This window comes from Prionailurus viverrinus, chromosome B4 (genome assembly GCF_022837055.1).
Source record: "Prionailurus viverrinus isolate Anna chromosome B4, UM_Priviv_1.0, whole genome shotgun sequence".
Classification (NCBI taxonomy): domain Eukaryota; kingdom Metazoa; phylum Chordata; class Mammalia; order Carnivora; family Felidae; genus Prionailurus; species Prionailurus viverrinus.
In genome coordinates this window covers 88,131,266-88,149,378 of record NC_062567.1, presented here as the reverse complement: position 1 = coordinate 88,149,378, position 18,113 = coordinate 88,131,266, and positions in this window count along the sequence as shown.

Genomic DNA, 18,113 nt, shown 5'->3' with positions numbered 1-18,113 from the left:
GGGAATCCCAAGCAAGCTCCATGCTGCCAGCCCAGAGCCCCATGCAGGCTCCATCCCAGGAACCATGAGACATGACCTGAGCTGAAATTAAGAGCCCCCTGAGCCTTGCTTTTTTTTTTTTTTAATTTTTTTTAATGTTTATTTATTTTTGAGACAGAGAGAGACAGAGCATGAACAGGGGAGGGTCAGAGAGAGGGAGACACAGAATCTGAAACAGGCTCCAGGCTCCGAGCTGTCAGCACAGAGCCCGATGCGGGGCTCGAACTCACGGACCGCGAGATCATGACCTGAGCCGAAGTCGGCCGCTTAACCGACTGAGCCACCAAGGCACCCTGAGCCTTGCTTTAAAAAACTTAACATGTCTTGGGGCACCGGGGTGGCTCAGTCGGTTGAGTGTCCAACTTTAGCCCAGGTCGTGATCTCGCAGTTCATGAGTTCGAGCCCTGTGTCAGGCCCTGTACTGACAGCTTGAAGCCTGGAACCTGCTTCGGATTCTGTCTGTCTGTCTGTCTGTCTCTCTCTCTCTCTCTGCCCCTCCCTTGCTTGTGCACTCTCAATCTCTCTCTCTCCTTTCTCTCCTCTCTCTCTCTCTCTCTCTCAAAAATAAACAAAGATAAAAAAAAAAGTCTTGAAGGTCTTTCCACTGAATAGTGTTTTCATAGTATCGTTATATCATAGTTTGATTTTTTATTCCTTTTTTGAAGACGATTAAATTGTTCTCCATTTACCCTTATTACAAAACAACGATAAAGGAATTCTTGATTTACACATCTTTAAGCATGTGTGCAAGTATTTCTGCAGGATAGTTTCTAAAAGTTACATTTCTGAGTTGAAGAGAATGCACATCTTAAATTTGGAGTCAATTAATTAATCTATTTTTTGGCCACACAAGATCAGCATCCTCTACCCGTGGTTTGGAAATTCCCACTTAATACTTAATGGGGCGCAGCTTGTTTCTCACTGTAAAAGCTAAAATGCCAGGTATTCTGAACCAGTCAAAACCCTTTTTTTTTTTTTAAGTTTACTTATTTGAGGGGTGGGGAGGGGCAGAAAGAGAGGGAGAGAGAGAGCCCCAAGCGGGATCCATGCTGTGGGACAGTCAAAACCCCGTTTAAAAAATACCCCTTTCAGGGGCCCCTGGGTGGCTCAGTTGGTTAAGCGTCCGACTTCAGCTCAGGTCATGATCTCATGGTTTGTGAGCTCGAGCTCCACATCAGGTTCACTGCTGTCAGTGGAGAGCCCACTTCAGATCCTCTGCCCCCACCCCCTCTGCCCCTCCCCTGCTCATGCTCTTTTTAAAAAATAAACATTAAGAAAATCCCCCTTCCTGCCCAAACTAGCCTAGGCTGGTTTCTCTTGCTTGCAATGCAGCATAGATACATGTGTGTATACACACATATGTACATATATACACATACATATGAAAATATGAGTGAACTTTTAACAGAAATTGAATCATAGCCATGTTTTCGATTCTGAATCTTTGCTTTTTTGATAGTCACTTATTTACTTGTATGTCCATTTTTATCATCTTCCGGGTCTACCGTTACAAAGATTTCCTTCCTGCCCCCTTCCTAATGGTTGCTTCAGTTTCTCATCAATCTAGTTTGGGTGAAATTGGGCTCACTCAGCTTCAGGAGTAATTTATAATTGTCTTTTAAAAATTCAGCAAATCCACATTTCTCAGAACTGGGATTTGTTCATAGGCTGACCACAAGACCAAACCTGGCACTTTTGTCTACACTGTTTCCCTCCACATTCTCTTGCCCCCAACCCCCAACTGAGCAGGAAATACATACTCAGCTCAAAGCTGTAGGCAGCCATTTTGAGACTAGGAGGGGGCAGGCTGCTAGGGCCTGGGGTCAACATAGTAGCAGTAGAGCAAAGAAATGGAGAGAAGAACACATTTTGTTGAGCCCTGGATAAAGCCTTGCCTGCAAGACTGTTCATTTGTATGACCCAACATATTTCCTGTTTTGTTTGAGACAATTTAGGTCAGGTTTTCTGCGATGTGCATCCTACAGGTTTGGCATGAGGTGAAACTATTTAACATACGTAAAACGCTTAGAATTGCATTTACATGTGGCATTTACTAGATTATGGCAGCAGAAATAGTGGGCATAATTCAGCATACACGATACAGGAACCTTCCATTCGTCTTGTTTGTCTCTGGTTGCTCAAGCAGCCCTTACTCCATTCCTCCATTTCTTTGTGACTCTAACCACTCCTGAGTACCCGCACTACTGCCTCACCCCACTTTCCTCCCATGTCCCTGTCTTCCCCCCATGCATCTCCTCCTTGTCACCTTCTCTCCCTTCCCAAAGCTTGAAGTGGCTTGTGGATTCCGAGTTTGGAATCAGGGAGAGGAACCCTGGAAGGTGGTGGTGATAATGCTTTCATGCCCATTAAAGCTAGATCTCTGTCTTATACTAATGTGTCTCTCTTCCTTCTTGCTACTTGCAGGCAAAGTCCAAAGCCTTTGTTGTTAATAAACGAACGCGAACCCAAAGTTAAAACCACGTCTTACCACATTATTTGCAAAAGCGTACGGTTGGCCACAGACTCCCCGAATATACACCCAGTAAAAAGTCAAGTTACTCTTCTTTTTGATTCAATCGTTTGCCAAGGGTTCTACGCCGTTTTCAACTTTTTTTCAGTATTTTCATTTCCAAGAGAAATCTTTCCCTCAAATATTTATGTGTAAGTATCTTTTATGTTCAGATGAGCAGTCATGTAGCCCAAGGAAAAGATTCCATTGAGGAGTTTGGATGGCTTCACAGTATAGACAACTGAATTTTTGGTGGCTTGGCATCGGCATTTGAGGACAGAATTTCTTTTGTGGTGCAGTGTTAGCATTAAAATGCACATTTCTCTAAACCCTCATTACCAGGAAGCAGCATAAAAATTACATTAATATTGATACAATAAAAAAAAATATTGATACGATAAAATATTTTCTGAATACAATACAGCCTTGATTACTAATCTGACTTCCCTTGGAACATATAAAATACTTAGTCGTTTTTTTTTTTGTTTTTTTTTTTTTTTAATTTTTTTTTTTCAACGTTTATTTATTTTGGGGACAGAGAGAGACAGAGCATGAACGGGGGAGGGGCAGAGAGAGAGGGAGACACAGAATCGGAAGCAGGCTCCAGGCTCCGAGCCGTCAGCCCAGAGCCCGACGCGGGGCTCGAACTCACGGGCCGCGAGATCGTGACCTGGCTGAAGTCGGACGCCTAACCGACTGCGCCACCCAGGTGCCCCTAATACTTAGTCGTTTTAAGCGGGGACACGCTAGTTTAAATTTTAATGCAGAGTAAAAAAAAAAAACAATGATTCAGAAGACAGTATTTTTTTCACGAAGCCCTAACTACACGTGACCACAATTTACTCTTCCCTACTTACGTCTTCCCAGATCCTGCCTTAAATTATTTAATGTTGATCTTCTGACTTTTCACCTACTCATTATTCATTTGCTCATATACGCAGTCAAGAAATAGCTGTAGATTGTCTACTACGTGCAAAGTGAATTAAGTCCCTTTCCCTAAGAAGCCTCCAGTTATGATTAGGTGCAAGATCCAACATACAAATAACTCTAAAAAAAAATCATGTAAAAATACTAAATACGGAGCAGGGAGAGAGAAGCACAGGTCACACAAGAAATGGTTAATCAAAAAGGGAAGTGGAAAACCCTGGGGCCTAAGTGTGACTTCAATTATTCCACCTAGAAGGGTGTATGAAAGGGAGCAGTGAGAAATCAGGGCAGAGAGGTAACGCTGGGCTGGACCATGGAGGGTCTTGAAGGCCAGTCTAAACACTTGATGGTTGACAAAAGCCGAAGGTTATTTGTAGGGACTCAACAGCCCAAATCTGGGTTTTAGGGATTTTAATCTGTCAGAATCGTACAGGATGGAATGCAAGTGGTTGCAAACTAGAGGCACTATAATTGATGATGCTGTGCCAAATATTTTATTTTCCTGAGATAGATAACAGTTTCGCCAACAATTGTATCATGAAATGACGTTTTTGCTGACATAAATATTGGGGTTGACGGAGAATGAAGAGGTGAAGCCTGAAGCCCAAGTCAATTGCTGAAAACCCAGTCCTTGTGTAGAAACCAAGAATTCTGACACATTTGCTGAGTTACAAGGGCCCTAGGACGGCAAGGTCTCCGCCACTCCTGGGACGTTCATTGTGAATGGAGAGGGCAAATGAGACCCACCGTTCTTTTAATCCCATCAACTTGCACCGTATGTTTATAAATAGTGTTTTTGTCGTGACCCTAATCGAGAGAGATTTAGTGCTGTAACTGGCCTATTTCTGACTCACTATTGTCTAAGATCTTACGTTCTTTCCAAAGTTGAAACAGAAAACTAGAGTAAATTACACAGATCTGCTGCCTAAAGGATTTATATTTTCCTTTTGTTTGTTCTTAAGTACCATCATTCTACTCATCTGCTGACTGTTCAATTGCGGGACGCAGTGGCATAAAGCCAGATATCCTGTCCTGCGGTTCCCCTCCCCTCCCCATGAAATTAAGAGGGAAGGGGTGGGGGCGACGTGGAGGGGAGAGAGGAAAAAGGCAGAGGAAGTTCTTCTGTTTTACAAAAGACCTCATCCAAAAATAAAAGCAAAATGTTAGTGTAAATACCACAACAAAGAAAACTTCTGATTAGCCAGAAGCTTTCAGTGTTGTAGCTGGCGCGGGTTCGCTTGCTCTACCCAATGAGAAATATAGACTGCATGAATTTCAACAGCACATTGAAGCTCTTTGTAATGGCACTAAATCTCAGCCTAATGTGCTGATGGAAGGGGCCCACCTGCCTTGTTACCCAGGGCTGGGTCTGAGTTAAAGTGTGTGACGACTTGCCACTGGCCTCCCTCACCAGTGCTGCCCCTGGGGCTCCTCTATCTTGCATTGGCCCGCTGTGCCCGCTCAAGACAGACAAGGTTTGATTTAATCATATATTCGAAGCAATCTGATTTTAATACTTAATGTGGTATATTCCACAGTCCATCTATCAATGGCGCTCTTCCTTCCTTCCTTCTTCCCTTTCTCAGTTTTCCTTCTCTTTCTTCCATCACCCCTGCTTCCCTCGCTCTCTACCTCCCTCTCTTTACTTCTTCCATCTTCCTTTCCTCCCTTCCTTCCTTCTTTCCTTCCTTCCACCTATCCATCCATCTGTCCATCCATCCATCCATCCATCCATCCATCCTCTATCCATCCATCCATCCTTTATTCTTCTTTTCAAGGGGAAATAACTCATTCCATATTATGTACATTAAGAGAAATTAAAGGAGGAATTTTTGAAGTTCCTCTGAGTCTGTCTTAAGTCAGGTTTGTAGTTGGCACGGGCACTCTTGATCAAGGAAATCTGTATTTTGAAGGCATAGGAGAAATCATGCTGTTTATCTATGACTAATATTTTTTAAATTTTTTATAATTTTTTTTAATGTTTATTTATTTTTGAGACAGAGACAGAGCATGAACGGGGGAGGAGCAGAGAGAGAGGGAGACACAGGATCCGAAGCAGGCTCCAGGCTCTGAGCCGTCAGCCCAGAGCCCGACGCGGGGCTCAAACTCACGGACCGCGAGATCGTGACCTGAGCTGAAGTCAGATGCTCAACCGACTGAGCCACCCAGGCGCCCCTATCTATGACTAATATTTTTAAACAAACCATAAGCTTTTATCCTGGCTATGTGTTTCCACCATCAATACCAACACATAGTTGTGTGAGTACCCATTTCTGTGATAAATCAGCCGGTGCTGAAGCATCCGTTCTTTTGCCTTCTGTGCTGTGATTTTGTCATATTCTCACAGCATCCAGGACAAAAGAACTGTACCAAGAGCCATAGACTCATCACAAGTCACATTTATAGGTATCAGCATTTAGGACTTGGATGTACCTTTTTAGGGGACAGACTTCAACCCAGTTCAAACAAACAAACAAACAAACAAACAAACAAACAAAATCAAAGATTAAAATCTCTAAAGCCACTACAAAACCAAATCGATGTTAAGCCAGGGGGGATGGAAATCTTAACTCCAGGATTGATCTGAGACTTGTCACCAAACCAAAGAGAAAACACACTCCTTTTGTCTACAAACTTTTTGTCTACAATGGCTTCTGTTGAGTTTTGTAAAGGGTGCTCTCCTCAAACACCGATGTCTTGTTTACAATCATTTCAGAAACCCGACAGAAGAAAACAACATTGCTGAGTTGTTGCAAATGGTTTACTTAAAAAATTAAGAATGACTCCAACCATGTGGATGGCTTCACTAAAGATTACCTTGGGGTTAAGTTCCATGCTCTATTAACCCAGGCTTGATCTCTCAGGAGACACAAGTCAGAGAAAAGTCAAAAGTAGTATTGATTAAATCAATTTAGCAGTTTTAATACATACAAGTCGAGTGGTCAGTTTGAAAGAAGAAATCTGTCAACATCATTCTTTTGACCTTAAACTAAAATCAAATGACAGCTTTCAGTTAATCATCAGAAAGCCTTTGATACACCATAAATTTCTCTTTCTTCTGATACTATGATCATGCAGCCCGCCCGGCTAGCTCAGTCGGTAGAGCATGGGACTCTTAATATTATGATCATGACATACTCCTGCTTCAGAGTGGGACGAAGTATAAACCAGGAGCTGTAATAGATTAGCTTTCTCTGTGAGCAGACTGGCCGGCACACTTTTATGGTTGCTGACAATTCTGTCTTTGGGGACGCCTCTGTTTTGTCAACGCTTCTGTACATTCGCTCAAGGGAATGCATTTGATACTCTCAAGTGAAAACCCACATCTACTTCCCTATATATTTTTTGAGATCTCAAATATTGACTCTGTATGTAGAGAGGTCTTTTGAAAAGCAAATATGCAAGGAAGACGGTTCTTGTCCTCAGTCTGAAGGATGGAGACAGTGGGTAACTATCTCAAGACCCTGAGGGAAACAGTACTTGATGGGACCTTACCTTGAAATTTAATTCTTAGAATACACATTCAAATCTGACTCCAACAATGCCTGCCACTAATGTGATTTTCACAGTGTTTACCATTTGGGATGACCCATGCCTCTGGGTCACTCCTACAGTGTGGGTCAACAAGAGTTGACTTTACCTTTGCACTTACCTCCAGAAACAGCTCTACCTGCAACCATTAGCCAGAAAGTGGTTAAAATTGATGCCATAACGTTAACTTTCATGAAAAGGTGACTTTGAAGATGAAGCAGTGCTCAGATTTGGGACTGGAAAAACTGGGAGCAATGTGACAAGAACCTATAGCAGTTTGGCATTATGTTGACATGACTTCAACAAGAAAATCTTGTCAATTCTAAGCACTGGCTACGTAGACATTTGGAGTTACATATATGCACTATCAGAAACACAGAATGGGACCCTCTGTATGGCCATGCGACTCTTGGGTATATTTATGGATCAAGGCACTAACACCTGTAAAAATACATATGAAATATAAGCCTTAATTGAAATATGTTCATCATGCTTAATTGAAACACGCTCCCAGGAAAGCAGAGGGGGTTTTGCTTACGTAAAAAATTGCCAAACAGAGCCCAAAGGTAATACAATATTCTTCTATTAGTGGGGTTTTTTATTTAATAAAACTGTAAGACAAATATCTCATGTGCTTGGCTCATTAACAATACTTATTTTTTTTATCAGAATTAATATTCTTCCATATTTTCTTTGGAAATAGCAATATTGATGTTTATATGAAATGCAAACAAATGATGCAATGTTTCACATTTTCCATGTGATATATTCATTCTCTAAAATTTCATGTTAGCACAACTGAAAACAAAGTGCTTCCACAGTTCATTCCAAGATAATATATTGCTCCATAATAGCAAATGCAGTGCAACTTGGGCTTCAGAACTGGAAACTAAAGCAACCTTTGTCTATGTGTTCATTACATCTTGAACAAGGCTCTTTTGGTAGGTTTCAGGCCATTGATAAGCTATTAAAAGACACAAGTTCCACGCAAATGGCAAAACTTTTCAAATCATAGCTGCAGATAAAAATACAGACACGGACAGGTTTGAGTGCACTGTTACGGTATCTTGAGAGGAACCTCCTTGGCAACAAAGAGAAAATGACAAACGTGGACTTCTGAAAAAAATGAAGCACACTTTACAAGAGGCCGAAAAGTTGATTCTGACCCTTTATATTTCGGTGGTCAGTGAATGATAGATTTCACTCAGCAAAGTCACTAACCCTCCCTCTGTTTACTTTGGCACTGAGGCATATTAATACATGTTTTTATATGTAATTACCCATATGATGCTTCACAAATATGAGCAATTTTTAAAAAGGTAGGCTCAGTTTGAAAATTGCAAGTTAGCTTCTTTGAAACTGTTGGTAGAAAAGGCTGAGCAGAAGCATAAAATTATGAGTAGCTGTATTGAAACAGGAAACAGTGATCTATATTATGTCCTTAAATATTTTGTTGACCTCTCAGTATATGCCATGTATACACATATACACTACGAAACCTCATGAAAATCCTTAGAAACAGGCCTCTTGCTGATTTCAAACCAACTAACCAACCAACCAACCCTGAAATTCAAGAGGAGTTTGACTTTCCAACATCACGTCTTTAGTAAACGGTGAAATCTGCACTCGTAACCACAGCTTTTAAAAGATGATGCATTGGGGTCGCCTGGGTGGCTCAGTCGGTTAAGCTTCTGACTCTCGGTTTCAGCTTAGGTCGTGATCTCACAGTTTGTGAGTTCCAGCCCCGCATCAGGCTCTGTGCTGATGGTGCCAAGCCTGCTTGGAATCTCTCTCTCCCTCTCTGTCCCACCTTGGCTTGCTCTCTCTCTCTCTCTCTCTCTCTCTCTCTCTGTCTCAGTAAATAAATAAATAAATGAATAAACATTAAAAAGATACACAGATGATTCAAACTCATCATCACGTATTTCCTAAAGAAATCACCTGCATACTGCACACCCTATTTTCTGTGTTAGATTAAACAAAAACAATTTTCTCTCTTGTTTAAATAGAAAAATGCAGTGAAAAAAAAAATGAGAATTTTAGGTTGTTAAAATATTTGAGCAACGTACGCTAAATCCAAGTACTGAATAGCAAGGATGACATTATACATATTTTCTTAGGAATAAGATCTTTCTGGAAGATCATAAATATTTAAGCACAAACATACCGTAGAGTGGCAACCTGGACAATTCTTGATTCAACGTGGAATGTTCTCAACCTTTAGGTTGCTAACTGCACAACCTGACTTTACTCATTAATTGCCAAATATCCACTTTGCTTTGGAATGTGCAGATCTAAGCTAGAACTTAACTTTCAAGATATTTCACCTCCTAGACCCCAAGAAGACCCTGTGAAAGTAATGCATGAAAGGAAATAGTCCACAGTCGTCAATTTTTATGTTCTTGCTTCATCCAATTCAAATATCTCAGTCTTTGCCAAGTCTCTCCTACTCATTTTCTTTTTTTTGCAATCGCTATAACTTTACTATTTTGTTTTATTCATCAATCGCGAGTATGGCTTAAATGGTTAGTTTCATCGAAAATATCCATTTTTCCCTTCTTCATCAAAAAGAGAGGTCCTGAGTCTTAGCTGGATGGCTGGCTTTCCAGAATAAAGGCTACACTTCTTAGCTTCCTTGCAGCCAGGTGAGACCTTGTGAGTTCTAGCCCGTGGGATGTAAATGGAGTAAGGAGTCGTGCATACCACTTTTTTGTGTTTTCTTATAATGTCTGAAGCTTTGGCAGCCACCTTTGAACATTAAGTGGTCTTGGAACAGAGGCCTTACAAGGCCATCACCTAGAAGAAGATGGCCCCTGCCCCTGGGGAATGCCACTCCAAGCAAGATCAATTGCCCTCAGACTTTTAAACATAAGAGAAGTATTTCCAGCTTGCTAATCCATGTTTTTGAAAATAATTTGCAGCCAACCAATTGAGCTAAAAGAACATATAATTTACTATCACATTTGATCTTTGTTGCTTATACAATGCAGAGCAAGGAGTAACATAGGTCAGTTTTAGCGTTCCGGTAGCAGGCAGAAACAAACCGCCCGGGGGATGAGAACGTTGTTGAGTTTCCATTGCTTGTGAACTTGCTGGCTGGTTTACCTTTTTCACGCACGTGGTACAAAGTGATTCTTCTTTGTTCTGACTAATATCTGACAATATCCAGTTCAACAGATTTTGCGGTGAAAGGCTCTTGGAAATAGTGAAACCTATGTGTATGCTTATCTTCCAAAGTTTTCTGAAATGGTACTTGGGTGAACAACTTGGGAATTAATTTGCATGCAAAAGTCTAGTTTCTGCATTCTCAGGAAAGGTAGGTGGGGCGGAGATGTTTACTTGGTCAATCTTAGAGCCACCAGGAGATCTCGACATCTGAGGTGCTAAGCAGCTGCTGAGCTTACCTTAAGGAAAACCGCTCAGTAGAGGCAAATCACTAAAGGCACAGAGGCAAATACTAAAGGGATAGTTTTGTCGGCTTTGCCACAGTCTCTAAGGGCATTTGAACAGAGGAGCCTGTGATGCTTTCTCTTGAGTCCATAACTGGTTATACAGATAAACCAGTGCAAATCAAACTCCACTCAAATGTTTAGGCAAGTTCCTCAGTCTCAAAATAAATAAACATTAAAAAAGTTTTTTAAAAAAGGGGCGCCTGAGTGGCTCAGTCGGTTAAGACTCCAACCTTGGCTCAGGTCACGATCTCACAGTTTGTGAGTTCGAGCCCCGCGTTGGGCTGTGTGCTGACAGCCCAGAGCCTGGAGCCTGCTTCCGATTCTGTGTCTCCCTCTCTTTCTCTCCCTATCCCCCTCGTGCTCTGTCTCTGTCTCTCACAAAATAAATAAACACTTTAAAAAAATGTTTGGTCAAGTTCAATCCAACTGTAGCTCTATAAAACCAGTCTTGCTTTTAGGCCAGATTTGAATATAGCAAACAACTTATTGAACTTTGTAAAATTCTAGATGAATTTTTCATCTAATTTCTCATATGATATAGCAAAAAGAATAATTGAGTGCTACCCGATTTTACATAAAATTTTAAGTACTTAAAAGTTTTGAGTTTTGAGGTATTTATACTTAAAAGCCTTTGAAAAAAGTGGTTGAATAACTATTTCCTTCTTGGATGGAGAAACAAATTTTCCTTTAACTTAAAAAAAAAATCACATTTGGGAGGCAGCCACCAGGGACAGTTTCACTTGGAAAGAGACTTTTTGAGAAAGTTCCAAGTGACTGAGAAAAGAGAATTATAATGGAATTTGCTCCACAACTTTGATTCTGACAGAGGGGCTATTCATCCTATGGAATTCTTGTAAAATCACTGACCTGAACAATATGCTTCTGAGAATGTTTTCCTGCTTAGCTTATAAAGATATTATTATGTATCTATGATATAATCACTAGAAAATGCTCCCTCTGGGGCATTTGTTGTTGCTCTAATTATCATAGTTGATTGTGGAACCGATATCTCTGGTGTGCGTAAAGGTATAACAGGAGAGCAGATACAATCTTTCACGCAAACTGCACTTTCTGTCTTCACATCAGCGTTATATACAAAAATTCTGTCCCGTAAAGGCCATCCTATAGACAGACTATCTTAACTTAAAGGGACAAAAATTATTGTAATGAGGTTACAATAATGATTGCTATAATTATCTGTGATTTTGATGTCAAGACAAATCTATTTCCAACTCTAAGCTCTGACAAAAGTTACTTCTCTGAGACTTAGTACCCTTTCTGTTCGGCAGACCTAGAAATATCATCTCATAAGACTCTTTTAGGGATAAAGACAGATGATATATGGAAAGGGTCTAACACGGTGCTTAACTCACTGCTCTCTATTATTAGCATTATCTTCGAATCTGTGCAATTCGAAAGGCCAAAGTCACAAGTAATAGAAAGCCATGTTATTCTATACAGGTTTTCATTGTGAAACTGGAGAAAAGGAACTCAATAAAGTTAACCAGCTATGAAGAGATTGCACTCTTACTCTTTAACTGTCAGTTAGGTCTTCTCAATTATTCCAAGTATTCGGGGAGATCAGAGATTAGGTTAATGTGAAACAGCCATGAAACTAAAAATTCTTTACAATTGGCTTCGGAGTGTGTTTGGTTCTTACATTTGAAAATTGGTGTGTCCGGTGGTCTAGATACTCACTTCAGAGAAAAAGAAGGAGGCATACTGAGGAGCCTTGGTTCAGGCACAGAGAAAGATGCCTGCTGTCCTGATCCCATTTCTCCGTCCAGTTCTTCTCTCAACACGGGGACAGAAAATGTCTGCTTTCTCTTAACTGACAAAAAATCTTTGCTCTCGCAAAACCTCCTGAAAGTAGGGAGGTGGCTAAGTATTTGATCTTCAAAGGGCTTGTCTTCATGCAAACTAAGTAGAGGAAATTGAAATGTCTAAAAAGCTATAATTAAGCAGATTCCATACTAACTGCATTGAACTTGAAAGCAAGTTTATTATGGATAACCTAGAAGTCTGATAAACCACCCAAGGACAACACTAATTAACCTTAGTGTGCTTTGAATAATTATGAGGCATAGATCTGAATATGTCTTTTTTCTTTTAACGTTTTATTATTTATTTTTGAGACAGAGAGAGACAGAGCATGAACGGGGGAGGGGCAGAGAGAGAGGGAGACACAGAATCGGAAGCAGGCTCCAGGCTCTGAGCCGTCAGCCCAGAGCCCGACGCGGGGCTCGAACTCACAGACCGCGAGATCGTGACCTGAGTTGAAGTCGGACGCTTAACCGACTGAGCCACCCAGGTGCCCCCTGAATATGTCTTTAAAACAAAACCTGCATCACTGATTTTATTATTTATTTAGAGGTATTAAGTTATTATTAAGTAAGCAGCTCAAAACCTGATTAAATTGGGAAAAATTTGAGAAAAAAATCACTTCTAGGAATTTCTCAAATTATTTTATTTTACATAAAATATTTAATACATGATTTGAACCTGACAGAAAATAAATAAGGCATTTAAAAATGCAATTCAATAATGAGGTACCTGGGTGGCTCAGTCGGTTGAGCGTCCAACGTCGGCTCAGGTCATGATCTCACGGTTTGTGAGTTCGAGCCCTGCATTGGGCTCTGTGTCTGACAGCTCGGAGCCTGGAGCTTGATTCAGATTCTGTGTCTCCCTCTCTCTCTGCCCCTTCCTCTCTCGTGCTCTGTCTCTCTCTGTCTCAAAAATAAATAAACATTAAAAAAAATGTAAATGCAATTCAGTAATAAAACAGCAAAGTATTTTTAAAGCCACACGTGAATCGATGGCTAATGGAAATGAAGTAAGCTATTCTTACAGGGAAGAGAAGGTAGGATTTAGCAAAGCAAAGATGTTAAATCTGATCTTTAGAAAATTCAGAGATTACGGTATGATGGTTGGTTTGTTTGTGTCATTTCTTAATTTGTTTTCCTTTTTGAGAGAATGTGTGTGAGTGGGAGAGGAGCAGAAAGGAGTGAGAGGGAGAGAGAGGATCCCAAGCAGGCTGCCCTTTGTGGGGCTCGAACCTGTGAGATCATGACCTGGGCCAAAATCAAGAGTTGGATGCTCAACCAAATGAGCGACCCAGGTGCCCCTGTTTGTTTTTAAGAATTAGTTGTAGATCACAAGTAGAATTTAGGAAACCAAGCAAATGATCAAAGGAAAAAAAAGAGAGAGAGAGAGAGAGAGAGAGAGACAAACCAAGAAACAGACTCCTAACTATAGAGAACAAACTGATGGTTACCAGAGGGAAGGTGGGGCGGGGGGTGGGGTGGGGGTGAACTAGGCAATGGGGTTTAAGGAGCGCACTTGTGATGGGCACCCGGTGATTATGGAAGTGTCGAATCACTATGTTGTACACCCAAGGCTCTTACAGCCTAACAGTATGGTAACTCTACTGGAATTAAAATTAAAAATGTAATTAAAAAAGGAATCAATTGTAGATCAATTTAAAAGGAAAAAGGCTGTTTCTAAAAGATTTAAAACAGAGCTTTGGAGGAAAGAAACTTGATCATGTGTACTTGTACAGCGATTTTTAACATTCCAACAAGAGTTTGGGCTGGGTCAGACACTGGATTATATAAAGGTAAACACGTTTCACTCTGCTGTACATACATATACGTACATTGCTACATAGTAAACTGTTGCAAAAGTCAGCGGCTTCACTGGGTGATTCGGGGCTCCAAATCTCTCCTAGGCTGCAGTCAACATGCCGTCTAGGGCCGGAGTTGTCTGAAGGCTTGACGCGGGGCTGGAGGATCCGCATCCAAGAAGGCTGTTGGAGCGAGGCCTTAGTTCTTTGCTACTCGGGCTTCTTTGGCACATCGCAGCGGGCTTTTCCCGGAGGGAGTGATCCGAGACAGTGCAGGGAAGCCGTAGTATCTTTTGTGACCTAGTCTTAAGGCGAGGAAGGCACACACCGGTCCTATTCATTAGAAGCCAGTCACTAGCATGCGCGCAGCTAGAGGGGGAATCAACTGCAGTTCTTGAAGGGAGAAGTATCCACCAGTGTGTGATTATATTAACAGCGCTACACATCACTGTAGAACTTCGTAGAGCCTTTACTACTCTAAAGCGAATCCAAAAGCGCATGTACCGTTTCTCAAGCTTAGCTGACCACTGAACTCGTTTTTGTGGATTATTTTGTAGAACTGGTATTCCCCCGGAGACATTTCAGAAAACACTGGTGGTTTAACACTGCTATCACACACACACACACACACACACACACACACACACACACACCTATTCCTATAAGAAATATACAGTATTGTTAGCTTTCAGTGACGGCAATCCATTATTATCCTTGTGCTAGATAACAGATTTCTAGGCCTTAGAGAACCAACTTTAACTTATTTTGAATGTTTATTTACTTTTGAGAGAAAGACAGAGTGTGAGCGGGTGCGGGGCGGGGGGGGGGGGGGGGGCGGTGGGGGCAGAGAGGTAGAGGGAGACACAGAATCAGAAGCAGGCTCCAGGCTCCGAGCTGTCGGCACAGAGTCCTGACGCGGGGCTTGAACTCACAAACTGTGAGATCATGACCCAAGTGGAAGTCAGATGCTTAACTGACTGAGCTACCCAGGCGTCCCTAGAGTCAACTTTAATCAGCAAGTGTTTATCGCTATCTTCTGTGCCAGCCACTGCGCTAGAGCTGGTTATTTAAGGGCGAATAAGAAACAGTCCTTGTCTCTGATGAGCCGCTAAAGGAGATGCAATTTAGAATACTTAGAGCAAAATAACAGCAAAGACATACAGCCTAAATTATGCTTGCACAATTCTAAGTGCTTTGTGCATATTAACTCACTGAATCCCCACAATAACGTTATGAGGCGGACCTCTCTTTTACAGATGAGAAAACTGAGACAGGAAGAGGTTGAATCACGTACTCAAGGTCACACAGCTATGAAATGTCAGAGCTAGGATTTAAATCAAGGTGAGTCTGGCTCCCAAGTTTAGCTGTTAGCATTACAAACATGGCCTCCAAGTATTCTCCTACCAAATACTTACAGGAAACAAAAGATTGCAAATAGCCCTGATCTAGGGGACTAGAGGAAAGTGTCACAGAGGAGGGGATATTAGAGCCAGGTCTTCGGGGCTAGCCAGGAGTGAGCCGGATGGAAAAGGGAGAAAGGCAATTTTGGCCTCAGGACCCAGTGTCCCCAAATGCACACGAGTGTGCGTGGATGGACCCATGAATGAACGATAGAGGGTCCTGGGAGCTGAAGCCGAAAAGCCAATAGCAATCACCTGGGAAGTAAAATCCAGAACTACAGTGTTATCTAGCTCACATCTGAAAATGTTTAATATTAATGTTCACCTTCGCAAAGAGAGATTCACAGAGCCAGGAATGTCTGTCTACGATAGCCTTGAATGTGGGGTGTGGTGGACACTGAAATGCACCACCCAGAACCCTTTCCAAGGATGAAAGACTTCCTCTCCCAGCTGCTGGGAGTGCTGCCAGCAGAGAGCCCTCAGCAGTCAGCCCCCTATGGGGACCGCATCCGCTGGAGAGAGCTGCCTCACGGAAGGCTATGACCCTTTCCTGGGACGCCGGCATCCAGCGACCGGTCAGTGTTGGGGTACGAAGGCCAGCCTCCCAGGCCAACTCGGGGCAGGATGCAGGGCCAGCCCAGCTTTGGACGCCCCTGTAGAGTCAGCTGCAGGTCTGGGTGAGGCTGCATCACAGCCTGACTTCTGCCTCTGCCCAACCCTGCCTCCTCTCTCCTCTTCCGTGGGGAGTGATGGCAAGGGACTCCATAATAAAACTCTTGAACTCTAACTCCATCTCGGAGTCTGCCTCCTGGAGAACCCAACCAGTGCCAGTTAGTACCAGGAATGGTTGGGCAGGCAGATGTGGGGGTCCAGTTTTGGAGTTCTTGGCTGGCAATTTGAATTCCACCACTGGGTTAGGTGGTGCCCCGGGGTGACCCCTGGTACGAGCAGCAGTGAAACTGTGAACGCCTTTGCCAGTGGTGAACTGCGGTGACAGAACGGTGACCAGTGGGATGGGAATCTCTAGCCGGTGCCGTGTAGTAGGAGTTTGCGAAATGTATGGGAAACGAACTAGGAGGATCGTGGGATTGGTTGGCGATACCTACCCTCAGTTGACACTCTGGAAAAAAAAAATGATTATGATGAAGAACTAAGGGTGACTGACGTTTACAATTTAAGAGTGAAAGCCAGAGACAGCCTGCTTGGTAGCATAAAGAGCCTCTCATCTCCTGGAGGGAGGGCAGAGAAAGCTGAAGAACAGACCGGGACTTAATCATAACAGTAGCAGAGCTCAAAAGGTTAAGCTCCCAAACAAGGCAGATCTGTTATGCCAATTTCAGGGCCCTGTATGCAAGGGGGGGGGGGGGGGCGTGGGGGGGGGGGGAGTTCGACCCTGGCACATGGACAGGACATCTGGATTGATGTGCATGAGAATCATGAAATCCCAGATTCCCCTGAACCCACTGAGCCTGCACAAGGGGCCCACTCTTCCTGTTAAGGACTAGCATTTTCCCCGGCTTGCTATGAGGTCAATAGCTAGGATTCAGCCACAGTATAACCCAGCCAAGGACATACTGGGCCTGATAAGGGAGGCAGGGTCTAGACCCCAAAGAGCCGGTGAAAGGGCAGGAGCAGCGATGATCCATTCTGGTCTGGATGTAGTGAATGCTTGATGAAGGGTGGTAGACTCTGTAAGGCTGGATAAAGGTTAGTCTATCCAGGATAGAGGATTTAACACCCTGGCAAGGACCCCGGGAGACAGCACAAACACAGGACTGAGAGGCCTCCTAGAAAAAGAACGGAGCACACTTAGTGAGGTAATCGTGCCAGAATTGCCATGACAGACGGCAAGAGAAGGTTTTCAGGCTCAGAGAAATGGGCACGTGGCAGCGGATATGCTACCCGAGGCCGGAAAACCAGCAGAGGCCCTCGTTCGGCAGAAACAGGGGAGAAGCACCATTTGCCAAGCAATCAGGGATATGCTGGTAAGAGGGGCACCAGGATCCTAGGGTCAGTGGCAGCTGTTCTGTGTAAGCCACTCCCGGTAGCAATGGGGAGCGATAAGACCCCCTCAGGGAGACATAATTATGGTAATGAGAGGCAACGTCACAAAGGCAGACAGAGGGGGGTCTACGCTCTGAGTAACACGGCCCTTGTCAGTAGAACAGTGTCCTTAAGGGCAAAATAGATGGGCGCCCAGGGAGTGTACTACTTAATCCACTAAATCAAAAGAGATCAAGGTGGATAATCAGGAGGCTGCAGCCACTCATCCCAATAAAACGTTTCTGAACCTGAGCCAGTTTGGGGACCTGTAACGCAGTGGCTAAAGAAGAGGCTAGGTCCCCAGAAAGAAGGACCCTGCAATACCACAGCAAGCGAACACAGTAATGATTCCACCGCCCTTCTCGAAAGAAGCTTATGGGCCACTTACTAGGGAAAAGGCACGATGCCAACCAGAGGCTCAAAGCATTGCTTTGCCTCCCTATAAGCATGTGATCACATGGGAGTCAAATAATAAAATAAATGGACTTCTGGCTCGTGTCTGGTTCCCAATGAGTCCACTGGGATTGTGGACAAACCCAGTGGTCATTTCCCTGGTCCCCAAATTGAAATAGATTTTGTAACTGAAATAG